The sequence below is a fragment of the Drosophila serrata genome, unplaced genomic scaffold (assembly GCF_035046125.1).
Source record: "Drosophila serrata isolate PLE 108 unplaced genomic scaffold, ASM3504612v1 contig_156, whole genome shotgun sequence".
In the NCBI taxonomy this organism is placed as follows: Eukaryota; Metazoa; Arthropoda; class Insecta; order Diptera; family Drosophilidae; genus Drosophila; species Drosophila serrata.
The window spans coordinates 938,870-966,131 of record NW_028257054.1 but is presented as its reverse complement, the minus strand read 5'-3'; the positions used below and the strand labels follow the sequence as shown (position 1 = coordinate 966,131).

At 36.9% G+C, this 27,262-nt stretch overlaps 1 protein-coding gene across 4 annotated transcripts in view; it reads left to right on the top strand.

The window, feature by feature from the left end:
- Antp (homeotic protein antennapedia) overlaps positions 1-27,262 on the top strand; it is a 152,593-nt gene that overhangs the window by 86,666 nt on the left and 38,665 nt on the right. The window contains exon 1 of one of the 4 annotated variants that reach the window (XM_020943776.2): positions 21,517-23,016. The exons of the other annotated variants lie outside the window; for them this stretch is intronic. The gene's annotated coding sequence lies outside the window, so the exon portion shown is untranslated. Of the gene's footprint in view, positions 1-21,516; positions 23,017-27,262 lie in introns of those variants that run through there. 4 annotated transcript variants of the gene reach the window in all.

Genomic DNA, 27,262 nt, shown 5'->3' with positions numbered 1-27,262 from the left:
GCCAGGGGAGGGGCGTGGCGTACAAAACGTGGACACAAGTGACAAGTGCGATTAGGCCGCGGGACTTGGTTATTCTTTTATTTTCTTTTATTCGGTTTTAATAAGCCGCGACAGGCAGGTGAACAGGCAGGAGACCCCTTTACGTTCCAAAATATCTATATATATAAAAAAAAAACAAAAACCAGTCCGATCTGTAGGCTATATCCCCAGGTAAACCTAACGGAGCTGCCCAGGACCAGACGCGGCACAAACATGTTTTCACTTCCCGAGACGAAAAGCTTACCAAAATGAGAAAAATAAAGGGGAGAAAAACACACATGGCCATCAATAAGAGACCAGATGGGGTCAGGGGTGGTGTTAAAGGGGGTTTTGAGCAGGGGTTTTATATTCATTTTAATGAAAATTACATTTTCTGTCACCAAAACAACGTTTTAATAGATTTTGAAATATAAATTAACAATGAAATTGAAAGTTAAATTGAGAAATAACTAAAAAGAAGGAAGATTTTTGGTTTAGATTACATTTAGGTTTTATTTCCAAAGTAATTTAAATGTTATTTGAAAGGAACAAGCATAGAGAAGATCCTTTATTATTCTATTAATTTTATTATTTAGTTTAAAAAATAACTTAACCTTGTTTTTTTCTAAAGATAAATTAGAAAGATGGTCGAATTGAATCCATATTCTTGTTATAAGATAATCCTTTACGTTTATGTATCTTAATAAGCTTTTAATACCACATAAAAGTACAAATAATATTGGATTCCCTTTCAAATTTTACTAGTTATGGCTGAGATCTTTATACAATTTAATTTTCCTATGATTCCAAACAAAACCCCCCTTAAACTACACCCCTGTTCCGACCATCTAAGACTGCCTGCGATGGCTTCGTTGCTAAAGTGTTTGTCGATAAACCAGGGCGAAGGTGATTGGCAGAGACTCGAGGTGAGGTGAAGTGGACTATTGACCAAGGCGCATATAATAAAAATTAAATCGCACAATATAAAAACGTTCCAGCCAGTAAGCGTCGAATAAGCGAGTAGGAGGAGGGAGGAGAAGGCAGTTCCTGAAGATGGGTCGAAATGAAAACGTAAGCGGAAAAATCGAGTCACGAACATTGAAATATGTGTTGTCCACGGCCCCAGAGAGCTGATGAGGATGTGGATGTGGACGTAGAAGCGGAGGACATGGACATGGCATCGACTGATAAATGCGTGGAAAATGCAACAGCTGCCAGAGCTGGATAAGAACGCTCTCCATGGCACCAGCAGGCAGTCGCCGCTTGCCAGGAGACGTGCCAGTGCCATAGCCAGTGGAAATGGATGTGGAAAGCCGAAAGGAAGGAGCAAAAGCCGGCTGGGAGAAGAAAGATTTTTCCAAGAGGAGGTTTTAGTAGACCAGGCAGCCGCGGCTCTGTTGGTAAACAAATCATTTGAAAGGATTTTCACACACAATCCATCTTCGTTTCGACCACTGACTGAGCCGCACTGAGATCTGTCTCAATTTTTGCACTACAAGAAAAATATTTTAAATTTTATAAAACAAATTTTAAGAAGCGTTTGGAGTGGGGGTTTTTTAGGTTTAAAAATTCGAACTTTAAATATATTTAATACATATATTAGGAAATGAATTCCGAAACAAAATACTCTTTGAAAGTAGAAAAGGCATAAGGAATTCTTCAGAATTCTTCTTTCTTCTCTAAAAATGAAGGATAGTATATCTATTTTGAATCCCTTTTATTACAAGTTCCATGATGTTAGTTTAATTATTTTTTCAACCATATTTTTTTTTACTACATTCCAAAATCAGGTATTTCTTAACGTGTATTTTTCGTTCCTTCTTCTACATTCTCTCTATCCCTTTAGAGCGACAGGCAACCTGTTTGTTCGCCTGCACAAAGGATCAACTCCTTTTGAGGCGAAAGTGTTTGGGACAAAAGGCCAACTCGGCTTAGAGGCAGAGACAAACAAAAAAAGAGAAAGTTGACATTGTCTTTCAGGATATTCGCAAAATATCAATAGGCAAAACATTGACTCGTTGGAAGAATGCAACTTATGCAATCGCTTCGCTGCAGTTACACTCTCACAGCTTGTCGCAGGAATAATAATAAATGGAACAAGGACATGCCGGCAGTTGGCCCCGATTTTTGTGTACCTAATTTCAGGCCTATCGGCGTAATCTTATGCAATTGCCGAACAGCGCGAAGGTCAAAGGAAAGGGCAAGTTATCCTGCGTTTTTATGACTTTCGATCCTTAATCCTCTATCCTTGGGAGTGGGAGTGAGAAGCAGGCGTGTGGTCAGCTAACTGTAGCAAGGTCAATGGTCATTATCTTTATGGTTATTAGGTTAATGTTCAGTTTTTACGACCTCCTAAGTTGCAATCATTTTTCGGGTCCAGACATGTCTGGTAATTTGTGATGTAATTTTTTTTGTTATGGTTTTTTTTTCTGTTTCCTATAAGTATGCATATGTTAGATCTGTGTTTTAGGTAATATGGAAATTTTAGGGGAATATTTTGAGTGAAAGAAATATGGGTTTTCTCAAATTGAATGCTTATAATTTCATAATATTTTTTTGTACTATTTATTTATTAATTTAGCGGAAACTTATCATTCTTTTAAGATTCTTTAAATTATTTAATAAACAGTCTTAAAGAGTCCACACTCTTCTCTCAAAAATTCTTTCCCAAACTTAGTTTTTCCTATTTCAATTTGAAATTTTCATTTGAGAAATTCTCCGGCCAAAATTTCAACCTAATCTGTATGTAAATTCAAGTAATTTCCTTCTACCCAATTTGATTAAATTCCTTTTTTGGCCAGCAGACTTGAACCCCTCGTCCTGCCAAGTATTTCAGTCAGTTTCCTTCCGATGCTGCAATTTACACAAAATTAAATTCACACTGTCCTCGAGTTGGAAAAGACAACCCTGAACTGAAACACAAACAACTGAATGGGGGACAGTGAGTGTTGGGCAATAAATGAAAAAATTCCAATGCAACGTTTGAAGTTTATTGGCCATAAATAAGGGGCACCCCTCCCCATCGACATGGGAGGCTCAAAGGACACTCGGAGTACAAGTCCGGGCGAGGACAACAAGCGACAGCGATTGACAATTTGATTAAAAACCGAACGGCGAATGGGGAAAAATGCATATAACAAAAGGATGCATTTGCACTTCATCCACTCGAGGGAATATTGAAGTGAAAGTTTTGTCCTGAATTTAATTTTCACCCCACGGAAAATGTCCTGCAGCCATTCATTCATCCGCTCTGAGTAATTGTTGCTAATGAAAAGTGGGGTCTTTTGGGTGGCGATTTTAAGTGGCTAATTTCACTTTGGGGGGAAGGTTTGGGCCAGGAATTTCCACGCGGGCAGAAGGATGGGGAAATGACAAATGAAATTGCAGCCGCTGCACAAAATGCAAATGAAATGTGCAATGCCATGTGCGACGGGGCGGGAGGAGGAAGGAGGAGTAGGAGGATTGGCAGGACAATTGCGTTTTCCATGTGCGAATGTGTGAACATGAATGCACGCCTGCATATCCCTGAGTGAATTGTCGTTTGTCCGTCCCTTTTTGGCTTCTGTTTTACAAATTTCTCATTTATTGGCCATGACAAAATATGATACGAAAATTAATATTATTGATTAAATAATTGAAATTGGCAGCCATAAATTATCCACTGTCCTGGCCCGCTCCCCGTTTTTGGCCTTCTATGTCCTTTGGCATTTTCTCCTATTTTGTGACAGTTTGTTTTGCATTTCGAAATTGGCGTTGATGTGTTTCAGTTCGAGGTTTTATTGGCTATATTTGATGAAAAAATTATAAGGCATACTCAGTGGATGCATTTTTATAGGCATTGATTTGTTGGGAAGAAGGTTTTTAAAAGAGTTAAATAATATGTAACTAGAGAAAACTACTACTACTACTATAAGCTACACTTATATTTGGACATCAATAATATTAACCGTGTTTATAAATTCAATTGATTTAATAAGATCTTATTTACCAACTTAATCCTTTAGTTACAACTATTTATAGCTCCTTAATTATATTTCTTTATACTCCCAGAAGTTGCCTTACCCTTTAACTTCCATATTTAATTTGTGCTTTCATTTAGAAACAATTACCACCAGAATTTTCCACCCTTAGAAGGGCTTTCCATTCTCGCTAGACAATTTCCCATTCCTGGCTATACCTTGCAGGCCCCTTCCTATATTTGCCTTTCGGTTTTAATAAAATATTTCATAATTCCCTCGACGCTTTTGCTATTGACACTTTGCTGATGATGGCATCTCTTTCCTTTTGCCAGGCTCCAGTGTCCTGGGCCCTGCCCTCTGTCTGTGCCACCCACTGTGCAGTCAAACGCGTAGGTGAAAGTTCACTGTGTGTATCCTGATGGTGGGTGAGGGGGGTAGAAGATGCACAACAACAGTGTCCTCCGTTGTTCAGTGTCGCTGTTGTCCACAGGACCCCTCAGCTTGGCATCATCAACAATGCCAGGAGCAGACGATGGTCCAGTGGGTACCAAGAGCACTTGCAGAAAAAATATTGTTAAAGATTAAGAACTTTAGAAAATTAGATGCAAATGCTAGTTATTTTTATAGAATTTCTTTATAGATAGTAATAATTTTTTATATATATTTTAAAACCAATTTAATTATAAATCAGGTACGTTTTCCTCAGTGTTCCTTGGGTGGTTTTCGGTGGGTTTTTCGGTCCTCTGGCGACGGCGGTTGAATTGATTTCAACGTTGATGGCGTTGACACAAAAAGCTTTTACGGCGCCCTCTGCGGTCGCTGCATACCGCTGGCCACCTACGGCGCATCCTGGAAGCCATCTCTTCCTTCTACCACCCCTCCCCCACAGGTCCTTGTGCATCCTGTTCTTGTTGCTCTGAAATGATTTACATACAAAGTGAACATGTCGTAAGGGTTTATTCTCTTCTTTTTTTGTTTTTGTTTGTCGATCTCTCTCTCTTGGCGGCCAGAGATGTCGTTTTCCATGGCGGAAATTAAAGTTGTGACACCTTTAACCAAAAAAATAAATAAAACCCGTGGAAAAATGTGTGTGCAAGAATCCCTTACGGATTGGTTAAGAATTCGCAATGAGTTGGATTATTTTTCTTCAATTTATTCCATATTTTTTGGTATGCAAAAAAAATGAAGCACAAAGTTTTCATTTCAGCTTTTCCCACTTTTGGAAATTGCAACCACCATTGTTGCTGGCGTTGTGTTGCGGCTACCTTTTTGGCACAAAGGATGTGTCGCTGGTACTCGTCCTCATCCTCGTCCTTTTCCTCATCCTTTTCCTGTTCCTGTTACTGCTTCTGCCCTCCAGCTGCGTCAGAGAATTTCGGGTTTCCTTCTTGTTTTTTTTTTTTATTCGGCCTCGAAACCATTTACGCCCCTCAGCTGCGGGTGGGGCAGGGCCAGGAACTGTGGCAGGGTTGAGGGGGAATCACACAGCATGTCTTCTCCTTGGGCAACGTCAAAAAATATCCGCCCGTGTCTGCATCGAATTCAAGCGGCGGTTTATTATTATTATTTTTTTTGGCTGTCTTCCCCCTCTCATTCTGTTGGTTTCCTTTTTTTTTTTGTTTCTCTCTTCTCTTAAATATTGGAGAAATATATATGTAATTTTTTTTGAAGTGTAATGAATTCAATTAAAATGTTGTTGAAATTGTAGCTTTTAACAGTGGAAAAACTAGGGGGAGTTTTCTATGAACGAATCTTTGAGCATTGAATTAGAGGGTTGCAGGATATGAATTTGTTTTTTTTTCTTATTACGTTATTATTAATACAGAAATAAATTATGAACTATAAATTATGAACTATAAATTATGACCTATAAAACATATGGTATGAATTAATAAAATATTTACTATTGAATTATATTTAAAAATACGTAATTTAAAGAGTGTGATGCTTAAGAAATTAATTCAAACTTCGTAAGGAGTTTACTTAAGCATCAGCTTGTATTTTTGACTGAATAATTATCATTGTAATACCCTAAATATACTCTATACTTTACTAAAGTAAATATAACAAGTTTACAACTACAGAAAAAAGTAAATATATAAATTTACTGAAGAGACTTCCTGGTAAAAATAATAGCATTACCCTTACACTTGTCTTATAAACTAAAATCAATGATAATTTAATAAACAATATGGCTTATTATTTATTAAACACTTCCCTTACTTATAAAGCCATAAGAAACATAAATTTTTTATGTCATAGCTCCATTACATAAAGGCTTACAAACGATTTACTTAATATCGCCACAGATTTGTTACAGAAAGCACCCTCGATAAAGGCAACTCATCCGAAGCGTAACACCATAAAAATCAGAGTATAAAAAATAAAAGAAAATCCCTTCAAGGTCGTAAAACTAACCACAGTGAATACTTGATAATTGCCACACACAAACAGACACAGACAGACACTCACGGAACGTTAAAAAGGCGTTAAATGATTTACTTAACCAGTTGGCATACTTTCCAAAAGGGGGGAGAATCATGGGGAAACAGAAGGCCAAGGAAGATGGAGATGCAGGACTCGCAGATAAACGTCGACAAAGCGATTTGTATCTAATTTTATGAGGTCATAAAAAGCAATCATTTCGCCATTTGCCGCACAGACCGCAGCTGGTTTCTGGGCCCATAAAATGTGTGGCCCAGCCCCTCAGTCAGGCCCCAATGGCAAAGGTTCTTAGGCGGCAGTAAAATGGATTTTATGACCTTAGACTCACTCACTCTCGTTTTGAGGCTGGCTAAGTGAATTACATGAATTGGCTGCTTATTCGATTTTAATTGTTATGGTCGAGAGAGGTGTGGCCGGTTCAAGAGTCGGAAGCCAAGTGGGTAAACCACTTCCGGAAATACCCCAAAAAAGACTAGAGAGATACTTTTTATTTTAGACTCTAGATAAGCGTGTCACATAATTAATTAGATACAATGAAAACTTTAACTAATTAGCAAAAGAAAACAATAATACAGTTGAGGGAAAACTCGGGGTTTTATTTTGTTTGGGTCGGTAAGGTCACTGAAAACGTGAAGGGAATAACAAAAAATGCCGAGCACAAATTTTAATGAATTCATAAAAAAAGGAAAGCAAGCAAGAAATATTTCAAGGTTCTGTGCACAGCGTTGGAGTTGCGTTTGAAGCAATTTTTGATAATTATTAAAAATTAGTTCCATGTGTTTCCTGCAGCTGTCCATGGAATGGAAATCAAGTTGCAGAGCTGATACCTTTTCAATAATAATAATTTCCCCAAGACTAAAGGAGGGTTGAAATCTCCTCAATTTGGGGCCATAAATCAATCCCGGTCCCTTTCAAAATGTCTGTGTTTATTTTCGGGGTGAAGCTTTCCTGAAATCTTTAAAGATATGTAGCACCGATCCGGCTGTCTCGTAAACATGTTGCAAAACACTTAAAATATTTCGTTTATTTTGTATATATATTTTTGTTATTTTCGTTAAATGTTATAATAAACATCAGTTTTCCCTCTCAAGCGCTAAAACTGTCAACTTACCCGCTCTTGTCATAATTAAAACGCACAAACCATTTGGGCTAATTCCCCGCAGGCTCTTTTTTTTGTTTTGTTTTTGTTTTAAACAAATTCTTGTCATGGCCAAGAAAAACCATTTGGCACTTGGCGTTGATGGCGCTGATTTGGCACTTTGTGTAGGGGGGAATAATAAATTTGTTAAAGAAGATTCATACTATATATTGGCTTGAAAGAAAATTCTGACAAATAATTCAGACTAGGGATTATTTATGAAGACTTTATGTGTAGATAATTTAGTATTTGTGCTGCAATTAATTTGAACAAAATCTGCATTTAAGTGATTTTATCATATTGACCACAAAATAAACTCAACTTTGAGCACTCGAATATCCTTGTATACACCATCGCAATCTTAATTGCTCCCCAATTATAAATACATACCCATAAAAAGGACATTCCGGCACGCAACGGTATACAGGAATTCAGGATCCTGTAATTAGTGCAATGAGCTTCGCATTAGATCGTTATCCTTGTGTGCAAACATATGAGCCGCAATAAAACTCAATTTGGAGCATAATATTTCTCGACTCGACCGCCTCGCTTGTGTGTTTAATTACGAATATATGTATATATATATATACTTTTGAAATACTAGCATGGCATACAAAAGTGGGGAAATGAAAAATGTTTGCACGCACATGTCATGTCAACTGCAAACGCATAAAATTTATTCAAAACACGCAAATTCCAAAATCCAAAAGCCACAACAAACACACGTTAACCAAAAAAAAAAAAAACTGAACCCAAAAAAGGAATAGTTCCCGCCACGCTTTAAGCGCCGCAATATGAACAATCCCAAAATTATATATATAAATCGGATTTTGGATCTTTTAAACTTGTTTTTCGTTGAACAAAAATTAAAATTTCAAACCAGATGCCACAGCACGTGTGAATTTCTTTCCAAAATTGAATAAATTCTGCTGTGACATTCAAAGCTAACACCAGAAATATAATTACTTACTTGAAAGGTATTTGTAAACAATAAATAAACACAATATAAATCAGATTTAATATTATTTTGACTTCAAAATAATAAATCCCACATGAAATTCTATTTGTGAATTCAGTTATGACTATTTTCTACCATTAAAACCTTATTAAGAAAAATATTTTCATATAAATACCTCATAATATTGTAGTAAATACATTCCCTACTATTAACATTCATTAAAATCTTAAAGGATCTATTAACGGATTTATTTTTATAAAAATCCCACATGATATTCCCTTAGTAAAATACATTCCTTTTCTAAATCGGTTGCAAAAATTTAACTGCAAGTTATCATTAGACGGGCAGACAGGAAGAGGGTAAAATACTCAGTCTGGGGAGCTTTAAAAAGGGCCAAAAGGCAACCGACTCCAGCGCCGACTTGAATGAAAGGTGCAATTTGTATGATTTATCGCCATTATTATTATGAGAGCCGCCGGAGCTGGAAATGGAACCACGGCCAAAGGGAAACCACAGCCACAGTCAGGTAAAGGCGAAAAGGTAAACTCAAAGAATTTCTTAGAGTTAAATTATTCACACAAAAAATAAGCGAAGAAACCCAAATAGTGTATATAGTAGTGTGTAATTTTCTAAGACTCTGGGCCAAAACTTTTTTTCGGCTAAGAGAAACCGACAAAAACAAGAGGCAAATTAAAGAGGGGCAAGCACCAAATGGTAGAAGATGGCGGCCAGCCAGGGAAACATTAACATATGCAGCAGTTCACACGATATAGTATATATCTATATATATATAGAGAGGTATATATATTCCACCCACACAGAGCTACTACACACTCACCCCTGACAGGTGCCAAGACATCGAACATTGACTGGCATCTGCTGCGAGGGGCAAAAGCAAGGAGAACACCTTCCAGATGGAGTCGATAAGCTCTTACATAAGCGTAATACTTTTGCCCGGTAATTTGCTCACGGCCTATCGCTCATCTATCGATAATTGGCGCGGGCAATTTACGCAGTTATCGCCTCAATATATAGTCATCGATAAGGCATTTAAGTAGATCGCCAGCCCACCCAATTGCTAAACAGAGAGAGCTTACTGCGGCAAGCAACTTTAAAAAACTTCAAAATTGGAGCTGCCAAGCTAGAAAATAACTCGCATGGTGGGTACAATGGGAGTTTAAGAGGGTAATATTAGGGGAAATAATTCTTTAATAATAATTTGAGTATATAATTAGAGAGAAAATGAAAAACCATTTGAAATAAAACATGTTTAGATCGAATTTCTTTAAAGGATATATTATTAAATATATCTTTGAGATAAATTTCAATAATATTTCCTATGCCTCACCTAGTTTTAAATGGTTTCATATAGTTTTTGATTTGTATATAATTAATTAAGCGGCTGAAACCTTTTCGATCCACTGTGCCTGTCCCTGTCCCTGTCATTAGACGGACGCATGACGCACAGTTTTGGGCCCAGAGTCAGTTCCAGACACCAGTAAACAACCGTCCAGAGCAGGGAAGTGGCAGGAACCTCGACAGAATACAGTTTCAGGAGCGGGTTTTCAAGGGGGATTCGATATGCTAATGCCCCAACCCGGGTGTGTGTGATTTTCTAACAGTCGCCGCTTGGAAAAGAGCTGAGGCCATTTCAGACAGGTTGAGACACACGCATAAAAACTGCACACGAAAATTGAAGGGAAAAAAACAAATGATGGCCAAGAGTGTGGGTGAGAGGCCATAGAGAGGGAGGGTCCAGTGGGCCACTACTACTAATCGCTTCAACTTCAGGCCACGGCAGACAGCCAGAACTGACCAACTGCAGGGAGATCATAGACGTTTGATAGGAGTACAGGGACGGGATAGAGAGAAGGGGGGGGGGGGCCTAATGCATGTGTGTTAGCCATGTGGAGATGGTGGTGGCCGGGATTGGAGCTGGAACTTGGCCACGTTCGGCCAATTCCCGGCAATTCTGCAGTCAAAGCGTTCGCATTTTGATTGATTTTAAATGATTATGGTTGACAGTGATTTATGTGCGCCGCATGCATATATTGGGCCAACAGGAGATGGCCATGTCGAGTCCCCGTCCTCCCTCTCCTCTCTCTCTGTCTCCTCCTGGAGGTGGGAACGAGTTTAACTGATTCGCACGCACAGAGGAAGGACAACAGCAGCGTCGATTCTGATTCTGATTCTGATTCGGTTCCTGATACGGCTTAGGGAGGACTTAGAAGAGGGGTCCCTATTCAAAGCACGTTCCCTGACCTAATCTAAGGAAGAACGCCCACAAAATTACCACAAGCTGCGAACTCAAGCTGGATCTATCTATATATATATATATAAATATATATGTTTATGTGTCCGGCATTTGATTATGGATTGGCGTCTGGTCAGTTCTATACTTGGGTTCGATTTATTCATTTTTTTTGTGTGTGTGTCTGTCTTTTGGCTCAAAATCGATCCCTTGCCATGATTTTAATGAATCGATTTGAACTCGAAATGGGAGCAGCCAGAGGTTCCAGGAAGTCCCTTGGCCAAATTGGATTACCATGTTGGTTAGTCATGGCCAAGGGCCAAGGGTTGCTTGCCAATTCAAAAAATTGGGTGATCCAAGAGAAAAGAATGATATGCTTTTTATATAGTTTAAATACTGCGAATTTATGAACATAATTTAAATATTTAAAGCCTCAGATTCTATGTAAATAAAAGTAAATTATTCCCTCAAAACCCAAGACTAGATCATGATTATCTTGTCTAGTTCCGACACAAATGGCATTAAGATAAGGGGGCATAACTTGTGAATTGCGTCATTTCATGTCACAATTGTGTGACAATCGAAAATCAACTCAACTTGGATCAAATCGGTTCGAATCAGAAGAGGGAGGGGGTAATGTAAGAAACTATAACAACTTCATTCCGCAATAAGCGAGATAAATTTGACTTGTAGGTGCGTGGCTTACAAGAAAATGTCACAAACCGGTCGATGTCTGAAAAAAAACGGAAAACCTGGCTAACAATGAGGCGCAAAAAGAGCGACAGCAAACGCAACAGGTTAACCCCGGCATACCCGGGTGCATGCGCAGATCCCAAGACCTCAGACTCATACTCAGACTTAGACTCAGACTCAGACTCATACTCAAACTCAAACCCAGATTCAGACTTGGGACCTCAGACCTCAGGCTTTTGGAGCGGGACACAGAAAAACGTACTACGTATATCATAAATACGCATAACTCGTGCGCAAAAACGTCAGACACAAATGGTTAAGGAAAGTCAGCAAAAACAAAGACAGAAACCGAAGACATGCTGCAACAACAACCACAACTGAAAGTTGCATTAAATTCATTAGCCCAGAGTCCGACTTTGGCCAAGAACGGGCTCTTGTCTTGGCCAAGTTGTGCAGCCACAAAAGAGTTGAAAAGAAAAGACCAGCCACAATGGGTAACCAGGGGAGCAATTGCATGGAATTTGGATCAAACAATTGAGTTATAACAAGGCATAATGCACTGGGAATAATTAGTGACAGAATATTATAAATAATAGTCATTGAAAGCAGGGAGTTTCCTAACAATTAATTAAGAAACAAATATAATATATTATACAAAGATAAGATTCTATATATTTTAAAGCATTTTATAGAAAAGATTTTGCACTAGGAAAGTACATATGGCTAAGCAATTTTATATCTACGTGATCATAGTAAATAAAGTGATATAGCACTTGTTAATTCCTTAATTTCATTGAAGTTACATTTTACTTTTCCTATTTTTTTTTTCAAAATTTCGTTTCTAACCCATTTTCTTTGAGTGTTTCCTTCGGGGATATATTCACTGCTGAATCCAGATCACCTGATGAAGATGTCGAGATCAATGATCGAGTGCGGCAAGTTCATAAATTTGTTTTATGAAGTGCCAGAGACATTTGTAACGAATGAACGATGGACGTCGATCGGCGATTAAGATTGAAGGCCCTTCGAAATAGTGCTCCTTATTCCCTGTAAATAAACTCAAAAGGGGAATGTCTGATTAAGTTCTTATAACTCGCTCTTTAACAAGTGATATTTTATTATTATATTTTTTTGTAACGATGGAAAAATCATTATCCGGCAACTGCTAACTTTGTCAGCAGCAGATTTTCCCATTTTCAACAAAAAAATAATTTTTTTTTGGAGAGAGGGAAAATGAAAAGAAATTGAAAACTCAACAGGAAACGCATATATATATTTTCCCTTACCTTTTGGCGGCGGCGCCAATCGAAAATTGTTTGCAAACATTTTTGCCTGCATCTTTTTCTCTTTTTATTTTTGCTGTAGCTTTTGTTTGCTCGTTCCTGGAAGTCCTGGCTCCTGGATCCTGCGCCCAGCGGAAGCTGACAACGGCAAACCAGAGGCCAGAGGCAGAGTTGGCAGTCGTGTCGCCTGCCGAGTGAAAATAATCGAATTACTTTCAACAGAATAATTTCTAATTGAAAAATATTGTAACTCATGTATGGCACGGGTTCTAGCTCCTGCCAAATTTCCCCTTTCTACCCGCAAAGGACAAAGAGAGGTCCTGTTCGCTCTTCCCTTGGCGAAAGTTGACCATTTTCCGCCCTTTGCTGTTATTGTTTCTCCGTTTGAAGTTTCTCGAAATGATTTTTTTGGCTCAAATGATTCATTAGAATGATTATAAGGGGGATGCTGGGTAAGGGGTTGCTGGAAAGGACTTCCTGTTTCATTTCCCTGGGTCACGTGTAAGCGTGTGACGAATTTTTAAGTGCATTCTATTTGCGCAAATTAAGCGAGATTTTGTTTTGTAAAGTAATAGATATTTATTGAAGGTGTCTTTGACTTTAAGTTGATTAAATTCTTACTAATTGTACAACTTCAATTATAAGTAATATTAAACTTTAAAGCATAGATATTTAATTAGGAATTCACAATCCAAAACTAACTCTTTATACTTCCTCTTCTATTTCGTTACAGGTAAGCTTCAAGGCTTAATTCATTATGCATACTTTAAGAGATCGCTTTCTTCTGGTAAGACACACCAATCTTGATATTTTTCTTGGCTATAGCTTTATCAGATAACCCCTGGTTCAACTCTACTTTACCATGAGAAGAATAACCCATTAAGCATTGTTCAACTTCAACTCATCTGAGTGTCTCTCAAGCGCAACCAATTAAATTTTTCTGGTTCTTCTTGAGCCAAAACCCAAAAAACCAAACCAACCCCAGTGCCATGAATAAAATTTTGAGAATTTGTTAAAAAATATTTGTGTAGGAAAACTTTAAGCCAGACAGATAGAGAGAGGCATTTCCATAACGGACCGCGTGTGCTTTCAACTTGAGTGCGTGGTGGACGATTAACATTTTCCATTTTCCGGTTGCCAGTTTTGCACCTTTTGTGTATTTATGAATATTAATTCCCGGGATGCTGCGGCGGCCATGTTGTTGCCCTTCCGGTTTATCCATTTTGAGAGCAATCAATCTGAGGCATTGCGTTGAGAAAATCCTCCCTCGGACGCCATTCCAGGATGCCACAAAATCTCTCCAGTGGCGCAACACGAGGGTGTGTGTGTGTGTGTGTGTGAGTGAGTGAGTGACAGTTCGTCAGCTCGATTTTAGACACCCTTCAGCCCTCGTTGCTGCCGCCATAATGACAGCACTCATCCGTCATTGTCCGTGTCCGTGTTGCCATGTTTCGGTTCCAGTTCCTGCCTTTTATTCGGGGGTGCTTTTTCCACACGCACTAGAAAGTGTCCAAAAATCCGGCAAAAGACAAGTCAAGTCAGTAGTCAGTCGGCCCTCCGGCAAAAAATAAAAAAAATGCGCTTCTCTGGTTTCGAAACGAAAAATTTTCCCAGTTCCCAGTTTCCATTTTCCACCTACCAGCTACCAGCGCAATCGTGTCATTTTTTTCACCCTCTGCTCTGGAAACACGTTTCTAAAATTGAAATTCTATTCTAGTTTTTTTTTTTGCTTCTCCCAGTTTTGGGTAATCATTTCATGTACAGTTTTTGTGCCGCCTAGATTGGAACATGTGCGTTGCCAACACCAACAGCAGGGCCAAAAGCAGGAACAAGGAACAGGACAGGACAAGGCTGCATGTCCAGCCCCTTCTTCTTGTCGTGTCCTTTTCCTCCTTTTTTTTTGTTGTCCTGCCTGCCTGTGCTGTCTTTGGAAAATGTCGAAATTGATATTCGTAACAATGGAAACATTTCAATTTCCACTTGATGTTATTTTGGACTTAGACGGGGGCGTGTTCAATGGCTTTTCTTTCTCTTTTCCCCCGCTCTTTCTCTCTCTCTCACTTTGTAAATTATTTGTTTAATTTTTCAGCGGAAATTAGTAGTTGGGAGGGGTTGAATTGGTGGCCGGATCGATGACAGGTGCGGCCTGTAATTTTCGGTGTAATCATCTCGCTTGACTTGTGTTCGGTGTCCTTTTGTGGGTAAGAGGATCAAACGAATGGTGTTAATTGGTGGAAATAAAAATAACTATTATTAGGTTGAATAAGTAATCATATTTATAAAATTAAAAGAAGTATAGATACGAAAAATATAAAATAGATGCTAATAAAAGCAATTTTTATTATAGGTTTCCCTCTGAAATTATTAAAAACTAGTGTTCTTCTTTGGATGTATAATAATATATAAAATTATATACATTTCAGAACCGTTTAAATTATATTTTAACGGAAAAGTAGTTGTCTTATTTCTGTATTTCTTTGGGGATATAAAATTGTATAAAATTATAAATTTTTTGAAATGTTTATAACATATTTCTATAAGGAAATATTTGTCTTAATTCTGTATTTTTTTTTTGGGTATGTTATATAATATAACTATATATTTTTCAGATCCTTTAGAATTATATTTTTTAATGGGGAAATATCCTGTCATATAAAATGTTATAAATATTTTTTTAGATTAGTTAAGCCTTTGAGAAAGAGTTTAGGTAAATAACCAAATTCTCTAGCTAAATATCACACATTTTAACAAAACATTTTATTTGTTTATTATAAAAGTTTATTGTTTATAGATTTTGTTTTAAAATATACCCAATATATTTCAGTTTAAGATCTAATTAAAAAATTTTCAATTATCCAAAACCGAATTCCCAATTGTAGTTGGCCAATATTTCCTATTTCCTAACAATTCTATTAGCCTTAATTAATATTCAGCGGGTAAAGGGACACAGCCGCAAATGTGACCAGCAGTAGGCTTTAACCCCCTGTTGCCCACTTGTTTTGGTCCCTTAACCAACTCCCACCCCACACACACTCACACTCACCCACTCACACACATAGACACAGAGGCAGAGGCTGTCAGGATTGGGGCTGCCCGCTGTTACGTTCCTGTTGCTGTTTTGTGCTGCTTCTTGCCAGCTCTTCCTGCTGGTCCTGCCCCTCGCATCGCCGCACCCCCGCAAGCCTTAACCCTCCACTGGTGATGATTACAATGATGGCTTCTGCCGGCTTCCTTTTTGTGCTTATTTGCGAGCTTTTGTTTTGCTTTCGTTGTTTGCTGTGTTGCCAGCGGCCTTTTGGTTGATAATTTTTTTTCTTCTTGTTGTTTTGTTTTTTGTTTCAGCCGCTTCTGTTGTTTTCGGTTCTGTGTTTTGTGTTTTTTGGCTTTGGCTTTTGTTTCGTCATGTGTGCATTTCATTTCATTTGATTTCCTATGGTGATTGCACGGGGAGAAAATTAAGTATTATTATATAATATTTGAAATAATATAATAATGTAGGTTAAAGCATTTTATAACGCTTCAGGACTTAGACTTTTCCTTTTATTAAAACTTAAATACATTGACTAGGAATACATTTAATCGTCCTTTATTTTGTATATATAATATATATAAAATATTACTATTAAAGTTTTTTTTATAATTATATAATTATATAATATAATATAATATTATAAATAATTATATAATTATTTAATATATTTATTATTAATTATTATATTCAATATTTCCGGTTTGGAATAGAATATTTTATGTAAACTATAGAAAAGAGATTTTAAATTTTAGTTTCGTTCTCAAATGTTATATTTTCAAGTTATAGAAATTTTTTAAAAGTAAAAAAAAAATTATTTGAATTTTTTTCTATATTCTATATCTATATATATACAAAATTGTATGCCTCAATATGGTTATAACAATTAATTTCCGTATTTGCCTCACACAAATGGAGCTCAGAGTATATATCCTGGCCACCATTGTTAGAAAAGTAAAGTTTTAAAAAATCCCAAGATTTTTTTTCCAGTGATTGGCAGCGACGCCGACTGAGGCAGCGACAGCGGCAGAGGCTTGTGCGCCCATGTTTGTTCTTTTGACAGGCAGTCAACCCGTCGTCATTTCATTTGTTCAGCAGCGCGCACTCAGCCATGGCCCGCACCACCCCCTTGGGTCGCCACCACCCTCCCCACTGGCCGACCGAGCGGCCTGCCACTCCCCTCCCGAGCCCTTACCACAGCAGCAACCGTTAGCAGAGCAACGGCGGCGGCGGCAGCGGCAGCGGCAGCAAAACGCCGTTTCCTTTCCCTTTTCAGTTTCATTTCCCGTGCGCCCAAAAAGTTGGCCCTTCTCCCTTCGCGCCCAGGGTTTTCCGCCGCACTCCCGAACTCCGTCCCAGCCCCCCTCCCCTTTCACTCCGGTCCGCCTGTCAGTCTAAAACGGAGAGCGAGCGGCAGCGACGTCCTTCTCAACCGTCGACCGTCGACCGACGACCGACGACCCGTCGCTGGGTCCGCTGTCCGGCCATTTTGATTTATGTGCGTTTCATTTCGTCGTTCAATACTCATATGCGAGCCGGAATCTGCGATTGTGTGTGACTGTATGTGTGTGGTGTGCGAGTGTGTGTGTGCGGATCGGATATGGGAGTTTGGAATATCTTTTGCCAGTCAACTCGCTCTCGGTCTCGCCCTGCTCTAGACTGGATATGGGATGCGGGATATCCACAGATCAGGATGGAGTTAGTACATCAAAAGAGGGGAGAGTTAATTATGGAAATTTTAAAGAAATTAATGCATAATAATTAATATTAAATAATAATAATAAAATAGTATATAATAAAACGTTATATATTATTTATTTTGGCTTAAATTATTTACGTGTATAAAACACGGATATATGTACTAGATATTATTACAATTTAACTTAGTAATACACAAAATCCCTGATTTTGTGATTTATAAACTTATGGCTTACAGGTTCTTTATATCCTTTATTCTTAATGGAAATAGAAAGTTAGGATTGATATGTCAATACCATTCAAAAATCAGAATAGATATTTCAATCAATTCTATAATTCAATAATATAAAAAACAATATAATTTAATAATATACATAATATATATATAAAAAATATACTACAAACCAATATATAATGCTGTGAGAACTTTGACATAAAACTTTGAACCACTTTAACTATTCCTGGATTAAAGTTTAAAAAAAAGGAATGATGGAGCATAACTTTCCTCTTTTAAAGACTTATTGATGGATATAACTTTCCTCTTTTAAGAACATCATTGTTTATATAAGTTTCTATGACAAATTGCCTCTTATTCAGCATCTTATAAATATAAAAAGTCTAGATTACTGTTTCCAAGGCCACATTTTATACAATTTTTTAATATTTCGAAGAGACTTAATTTCTATGGAAAGATTACCCAAAATTTTTATTACATTTTCAAGCAATTTCGAACCTTTTAGAATTAATTGTCTCTAATAGTCGCTATTTTATTCTATTATTTAATCCTAAGATGTCCTATTTCATTGCCCTGGAGTGTGGAAATGCCTAAGTGACTGTGGGTTTTAGTCGGTGGCAGAGACTGTGTGTGTGCCTTGAGTGTGTGTGTGATTTTGCTCCCATTAGCAGTTGCATGGGAGGCTCTAATTTCAAGTCCTAGAGTGGAAGCTGCCAGGACCACGTAACGTTTTTGATTTTCGTCTTTGTCAGCTTTTGGCCTGACAGCAGTGGGTCGTTGTCGTCCTTTAGGATAGAGGGTGTATAGGTTTCGAGGGGAGTTTTCCAATGGAAATGGACCCTTTTCCCAAAGTTGAAATTTCAATTCAACGGATTTTGTGGCGAGAATTGTTTTTGATATGTCATTGGCCATTGTCCAGGACAGCTTCTTGCTGGCTCCAGGATATGGCTAATGACGTCCCGGTTCAATGTTGTCGCATCTCGAGGGGAACGGGGCTGGAAAAGTGCAGGAGGATAGGCAGGATGAGGGTGGGATGGAGGCAGTGCATTAGGGAGGGTGCACGCACAAGGATGTGAGTGCAATCAAGAGAATTGCCGCGCTTAATGGATGTTAAATGTGCTCGAAACAGATGCCGAAATAAATTAAATTAGCGCGAGTCAGAGGCTTTGATATATTTTCGGAGGTGGAGGGGACCTTCGACAGGATATTTTCTGCTAGATTTTAAAATATTAGTTTTTATTAAGTAAAAAAAAGAAGTAACTTACATTATTCTTTACATATTTTGCATATTTTTAAACTGATTTCCTTCTCAACACTCTAGTTTTCTCGAGTCTCTCCCCAAGATTCTTAGCCCCTAGGGGAATCTTAGAAAATCAACTCAATATATAAAGGAAGAAAAAGAGCGACAGCCACAACTGTTGCAAGTTGTGTTGGTGCGTTGCAAATGCATTAAATAAAGTTATCATCACGAGCATACCCTCTCCTGCCATCTCTGTCTGAATAAAAAACAGAGTTTAGATTTATGGCTTCACGCAATTAGCGCTTAAATAATATGCAAGGGGATATTGAAAAATCTGATATAGATTTGAATGCAGGACGAGGACGAACAGGACCTCGGGCATAATGAAGCCATACCGCTGGATCGAGGCAAGGAGAGGACAATAAGAAAGGGAAGAAAGAGTCGGAGAGAAGGTCCTTAGCCAACGGCGTTCACTGACCGACGACACTCTCGATGACTTCCCCGTTTCCACGCTTTTCACTTTCAATTGCGGCTCAACTTTTTACCAAGTACAGTGAATACTTTGATTCACGGACTGTGTTAAAAATATTTAAGTAAAATGAAAGGAAAAGAGAGAAGGGAATATATTTCTTTAAAGCAATAAATTGCTGGGCAGGGAGAGAATGGAATTTATTTATTTTAAGAAAGGTCTCTGAAATGTCTTGCTGCTTTAAAAATCATTTGATATTTCAGCGTATTTGCATTATTTTTAATGGAAAGGATTTAGTAAAAATCTATTTATTTTAATATCGTTTTAAATCTACCATTTGGATCCAGGTTTATAAAGTTCTTAGGAAGCCATGTATCTCTGCATTCTACTGTATGTTTTTTAAACAATTTTGGTATACAAAAATATTTAAAAATTATCTCAATTATATGTTGGGTATTTAATTTATATTCTTGGCTTAGTTCACTATATCGAGTGTGTACCGTAAATCTTCCTTTTACTGTGCAGAAGCGGCAACAACAATTGCGCCGCCAAAAGCAATAAATCTTTTTTCTCCGCTTTTTATTTTTTTTTCTGTGTGTTGTTGCGTGCGCTTTGAGGGGGGAATTTCCGAAGAGGGGGATATTTGTATTTCATATGCATGGCGGTAATTTTTGTGATTATGTTGTTGCTGCCCGAATAAAAAATAAACAACAAAAATCAAATTCAAGTTCAGCCTGTTTGCATAAATAAAAAAAATACCGAAAAAGGGTTTCCTGGCTACTAAACAAACATATCTCCTCACCCTTTGGTTCTTTTGAATTATTATATATTCATGGCAGCAATTATCGGCACAAAGTCAAAGCGCCAATCCGAAAACGACCAAGAATTTGTAACTAAAAATTTGAATTTCCGTGTGAAAAGCTTTCAATTATTTAGTTATCATTGTTATTCAATGGAATCTATTAATATTTTTTCTTGATTTGCTTTGAATGTGAGTTTAATTTATGCCCGCTTATAAATGGACAAGCGCAGCTTGTAACTTCTGCCATTTGAATGTAATTATTTCGATTATTACTTCATTTGCACGCCGGCAACATGGGGCCCAACAAGTTTGCAAAGCGCGCGCAACATTCGCCAGCAACATTCTGAGTTGCCTGGCAACATATGTTGGCAGCAAGCACAGTGCGGGGAAATAAATAGGAGCTGATTTTCAAGAATGTACAGGAAAAGAGGTTTAATTTATTTGAATACTTTTTAAAATGTACGGGAAAAACGAATTTAATTTTTAGGATAAAGTAATTTGATTATCAAAAAATAAAGTAAATAAATAAAATATATAAGTACATTACGTGACAAATCATGAAGCTGAAATAAATAAATTAATTTATATAAATGCAGAATGAAATCTATATATTTACCATAATGCATAAAAGCTGTTTCTAAATAAACTTTTCCCATAATAATGCTTCCATATTATGATTTCTGTATAAATTAAATGTTATACATATGTACATGTATGTTTTTAAATTATACAAACCCATATAAAAATATGACTTATTTCACTATTGGTAAATTAAATGTGACTAAGGTTTTAGACCAAACAACAACCATTTGTAGGATCTTATAATGATCTTAAATTTTCTTTGGTCACCCTTTGGTATAAGATTTCAATACACACTTCTGAAAATACAAATCTCTGTATTTCTGGAGTCCTTAAAATTATTATCCCTGCTAATTTCTACTACTTTGCTTTCCAAGTTATAGTTATGCTCCCCATTCATGCCATCTTATTATAATTATTACTAAATTGCTAAATAAGATTGCCTCTAACTATCCGCCCCATACTGTTTTACTCCCCTTCAGCTAGCCGGGTGTGCGTATGTGTGTTTTCACAAAAACAATGCCGCCATTTATCATTTTTGTTGGTTGCTGAGTGGCTGTGTTGCTGCTGCTGTTGCTGTTGCGTCGCCTCGCACGCTCATTCGTCAGCGATGCGATGCGATGTTGCTGCTGGGTTGCCTGTGGTGCGATGGCAACATGTTGCCGGCTGGCTGGCAGGCAACTCAGCAACACGGCGGGTGAATGTTTACGAGCCGGGCTCATTGTGATTCACTGGCTGGCGGTTCGAGTGTGGCGGTTCAGTTGTGAATGAATGGACGTGCCAAATAGACGTGCCGCCGCCTTTTCGCTCGTTTCGCACTGGGTTCTCGGTTCCGCCGTCGTTTCTCGCGTTCAGTTCCGTTCCGTTCGATTTGGTTTTGGTTCCCTCCCAGATTCCCGAAATCCGAAATCCCGAAATCGGATGTAAAAATACACTCCAGTGGTCCAGAATATATAAATAAAATACGAAACGAAGGAATCCCGAATAAATACAGAAATAAATACTCTCGGTTTCTCGTTTTTCGCCGCTTTTATTTAGGGACTCCAAGACAAAACAAAACAACAAGGAGCACAAATATAAGGAGAGAGAATAAGAACAAGATAATAGTGACATAAGCGACCTTTTCGCAAATATTTTTTGGCGCAAAATGTGCGGGCGCCAAGTGTCGCGTGGTGGAGCCGCCTGAAAATGACATGGAAAATTCGAAGAAAATCGCGCGTGTCAGCACAACACCGAATTAATTTCTTCATCGTTTCGACCTGCAAAATATAAAAGGCTCTCCACATATTATATATATATATATATATATATATATAGGGCGCGTTATCAGATCGGCCCGGCAGGCAGCACAACATTGAACTTTAAGGCGCTGCGGAGGAGACAAGACCAAGATTGCCAATTTTTTGTTTCATTTCGCTGAGTTCTTCGCCGATAAGAAATCCATGCTGATAAGGACAGGAGGACGACAACGGTCCATGGCAAATTGAATCTGAATTCGATTTCTGATTTCTGATTTCAAACTGTATGAACGGAGATTCAGATACCTCTGTGTTTATGGGTAGAAAACGCAGAGCGTCGCGCCAACATCGAAATTATTTGCGTTTGCATCTTCTCGTCCTTTCGTTTATCGTCCTTATTGCCATCGTGGTGGCGCGGTTTCTATTAATTTTGCTTTTGTATCGTTTGCAAAATCTCAAGAGATTCAAAAAGTTCATCATCAGCAGCAGCAGCAGCAACAACGCGTGTGACACCAACAACACAAATATTATTAATAACAACAAAAGCAAAAACAAAAACATTAACTCAATCTCAAAACATTCGCATCGTTTCCACACAAATATGCTTAGTTCGCCTAAATTGTGATTGTACATATATATATAAAACGACATAACATAAAACTAAATCCTAAGTAAATAATCTAAGTGTAAATCTTACGAAACGTCTACGTTTTTAAAAAAGAAATTGTGATATTATATCTATATAAATATATATAAAAATATAACGCAAAAGTTAAAGTAAACGCGGAAACAACAATATTGAGTGTATATATATTAGTGAGCGAGGAACATCAATGAATATTTTAGCTGAGCAAAGTACACACAAGTTAATATAAATATACATGAATATATATATATATATATTTTGGGCACCGATTTTTACACAACAACAACTATATATATCGATAAAAAAAAGACACGAAAACAATCACAGAAAACTAAGGTAAGAATAGGAAAATAAATAAGAATCTTAGAACTTTATAATGTTGTCAGGGTTTGACTGATAAAGAGTTTGATTTCAAAGAAATCAAAGATGATTGCTTTTCTTTTTGTAAATCTAATAATAATATATAATTTAATCTTTTAAGTCGAATCTGTCCTAAGATTCAACATTTTCATTTGAAATATGAATATATATATTCTTGGAAAAGTTTTTCTATATTTCAAACTGCGATTAAGATTTGTATAGACAATTTTTCGTTTAAATTTTGCTTTCAAAAAACTTCAGTTAACCCACACAATAAGCCACAATTAATATAATCGAATTCATTCAGTATCCATAAACCAATTAAGTTTCCATTTAATCCGCCTAAAACAATGATATGCCAAAACGTCAAACAGATAATGGTGGATAATCAAATTAATTTGCATAAACGCGTGTCGATAACTCAATGTAATCAGAAAGAGTGAACCTGAATCAGAATCACTACTATATATTTCCCATAAAGAGCGAGAATGAGAGCCGCACTTGCAACCCAATGATTTATGGCGTAGAATAATGCCAGCCGATCGGGGAGAAGAGATATGTAGCTATAGCTCGGATGGGGTTCGTCGAATGATATTCACGGCTAGTTGCAATTTAATTAGATCATTAATGCAGTTCATAAATCTTACCCGGCTTGCTCGTCGTCGTTTTATAAAACAAATTAGCTACAACACAGAGGAAAATATATATAGAGATCGGTAGGTTGGTTTAATTTATTCTTAATTAGTGAAATTATGAGAATTTAGGTATTAAATGTGTGTAAAGTTAATTTTTTCAAAAATTCAAGTTTCTAAAAAACTATATATTTCTTAACATTAAATTTTCTATTCTTTGAAAAAGTGAATTTTTATAAACGCCTAAAATATATTCCCAATTATTTCAATTATATGAATTTCTGTAGCAATAGATAAATATCTGTCAAATGTATAGGTTAAAATAGATTGCTCAAATGCTCAAGATATTTCAAAAACATTTCTCTCAATTTAGTATGCTTTTACAACCAATTTTCAATATTTTTGAAAAGTGCACTTTTGAAATCTTTAATTGAAATCGCTCAATAATCAAACAAGTTGTTTTTTTAAACACCTAAAATATGTACAAAATGAAAATCATGAAATTTGCACCTCTAATTCATGACAGTTCCCATGGGAAACAGAAAGAGACAGACAAAATAAGAGCGAGATGGCTAGAAAACATATGAAATAATTAGCGCATGCAGATGCAACGATGGCTGATAAGGCAGACAGAAAGAGAGAGAAGCAAAAAGGAAGAGCGAGGCAGGGATATGGAGCGAGCGAGACAGAGACAGGCCATTCCCCAATTTTCGTTCTTATCCCCAACATCGCCCCCTCTCTTTTCCACTCAACTGCAATTGCCAATGGCCATAAATCATTTCTCGCTCATATTTCGCGCATATTTTTTAGTTTTCTCTCATCTGGCATATGAATATGTTCGCACACACACAAAAGCACACACACACGCACTCACAGTGCCTGTGTGTAGTGGTTTTAATAATGATGTGCCGCTGAATGGCGTCAAAGTATTCAAGTAACAATTAATTTAATTGCCAGCGCAAATAAAACATGAAAAATTACAAGAATTTTCAATGTTTTGAAGCGAATAATGAGAAGCGGGAAATTCTATGGTTATTTATCAAAACCGAGATTTCCATCTTACAATGTTTTGATTAAACGATTGGAGTATATTTTTAGATACATTGAATAACTAAAAAACTTTATTCATTAGGTTTAAATATTTTCTTAAGCCTGATGTAAGGTTGTGATTTTGCTTGAAAAATGAGTTAAATTGAATTTTTTAAGCTCTTTCTTAAGAAATCTTTTAGTTTTAAGAGTTAATGTACTCAATGTATCCCCAAAGGATATTATATCTGACTTCTGATTAAACTTTATAAAATTTCCACTTTAATTTGAATTCTAAAAAATACTTTGTGGAAATTCATTTAAAAAATGAAACAAATTTTTCGTTATAAAAGATAAAAACTCACCACAAGCAATTTGCACTTTGCCTGGTGGCATTTTTCCCTTTATGAAATCATCAACAAATTGCATTTCCCACTATGTTGTTTATTTGTCCCGGCACTTTCATTGAGCAAACAATTCCGAGGCAGATAAAAAAAAAACAATCTCTTTGTTGCTAGCGCGCATATTTATATAGTAAATATAACATGCTGTGGCAATCATTTCAACGCCTCCCGTTGCACAAAGCCCTCCCATCAACCCAAGGCTGTGGGGCACGAAAATCTGTAAAAAATATATATATATAAAGAGTGCAAAAAAAAAAAAAACTGCCAACTGTTTGGCAAAACTAAACCAGGCTCACAAGCCACCAACGGTGCTGGCAGTTAGTTGATCTAAGGGAAGGGGGCGGCAGGCCCGACTTGTGGGACCCCGTCAGACAGCCGCTTTTTTCCCCCATGTTGTTGTTGTTGCTGTTGTTGTTGTTGTCTATCGGTTTCATAAGTTCTATGAATAAATTTCCATAAATGTGTTTATTTTTTCGTTATTTTTTTTTTCTCATTCTGCTCGTCGTCGTCTGCCCCAGAGCCTCGACTACAGCTGGTTCTGTCGGAGAACTCTGATCAAAACTGAGGTGAACTATGTGGGCACTGCAGGAAAAAAGTTATTATAAATAATATAAATAATATAAATAATTAAATGATTTTAATAGCCTATTAATAAATTGAAAAATGTGACTGAAATTTATTTTTAAATTCAAATAATTAATTGAATAAGGCTTTGTAAATAAGCTTTGATGTTCAATTGTGCTATATAAAACTCTCAATATTTTGTACTTCATTGATGAAATGATTATAAATAATCAATAATAGATAAATAATTATATGCAAGTAATAAATTTTTTTAAATGATTGTTGTTGTAATCTACAAAATGGAATCCTTTCTGTAAAGGACTTTCATATTTCTTGATTATATTTAGGAATCTTTATAAACTTTTTAAAACCAATTAAACTTTTATATACAATTGGAACTTTATAAATACTTCAGATCTTATATTTCATTCATGAAACTATTTCAAAGAACAATACTTTATTATTTTTACAAAGGCTTTCAATATTTCTTGATTATATTCTATCTCTTTAAAACTTAATTTAAAATTAAAGGAAAATATGTGTGCCAAATTATTTTACAATATATATTTTTCCCAATTATAATTATTAATAAAACAAAACTATAGTTTTTGTTTTATTATTTACATTTCTTTCACTGCATTGTAGCAGTAAACGTCGGATGCAACTACTGCAAAATGCAATGCAGAAAACAATTTTCAATATAAGCATCAAGTGACTAAATGTTGTTGCTGCCGAGCATGTTGAGTCTGCTGCAGTTGCTGCTGCTGCTGCAGTTGCTGTTGCTGCTGCTGCGCGTGTGTTGGAAGCGACAGTTTGACTGACATTTTTCTAGCATATCGTTTACATATTCGTTAGATTTTGCAGCGTGCTCTCGGAGTCGCTGCAGTTGCTTGTTGTTACTGCTGTTCAACATGCTGTTATATTGAATAACACACGCACTCCAACAACTCGACTTCAGACTCCACCATATATATGCAAAGATATATACATATATGTAGATATATATAGTATGGCTAGGTAGGGACAGACAAGTGCAGGCTGTCAGCCAAAGTTGGGCTTGTGTGTCCCGCCGTGTGGGTGTCCTTTGTGTCCCCCATGTGACTCCTGTCACTTGCAGTTTTCGCTTGGCGCTGTATTAAAAATTAATTTTACCATAAAGCCCTCTAATTGCTTTATAATGAAGCTGTCACTGTCACCTGTCGTCCGATAAGCTCTCGCTTTTGCTTCCTAACAAAAGCACCGACCAGATACTGAAGAGATATGCCTGTAAATGCAGTTGTCAGATGCATTTTGGTATTGGAATTGAATTTGTTTTAGGATATTTTTACTACCTCTAAATCCAGAACTTTAAATTGTGATTTAGTCATACAAAATTCATCATTTTCCTTAACTAAAGAGAGTTGTATTTAATATTACTAGTAATTAGAATTTATCTTCTACTCTTCTACTTAAATGCTTTATAATGAACCTGTCCCTGTCAGCTGTCGCCCGATAACAAAAGTATCTTCCACACACTCATACACACACAGAAAATATAGACCGATATGCAGTTGTCAGTTGCACTTTGGCATTGCAATTAGTTTACAAATTTTATGC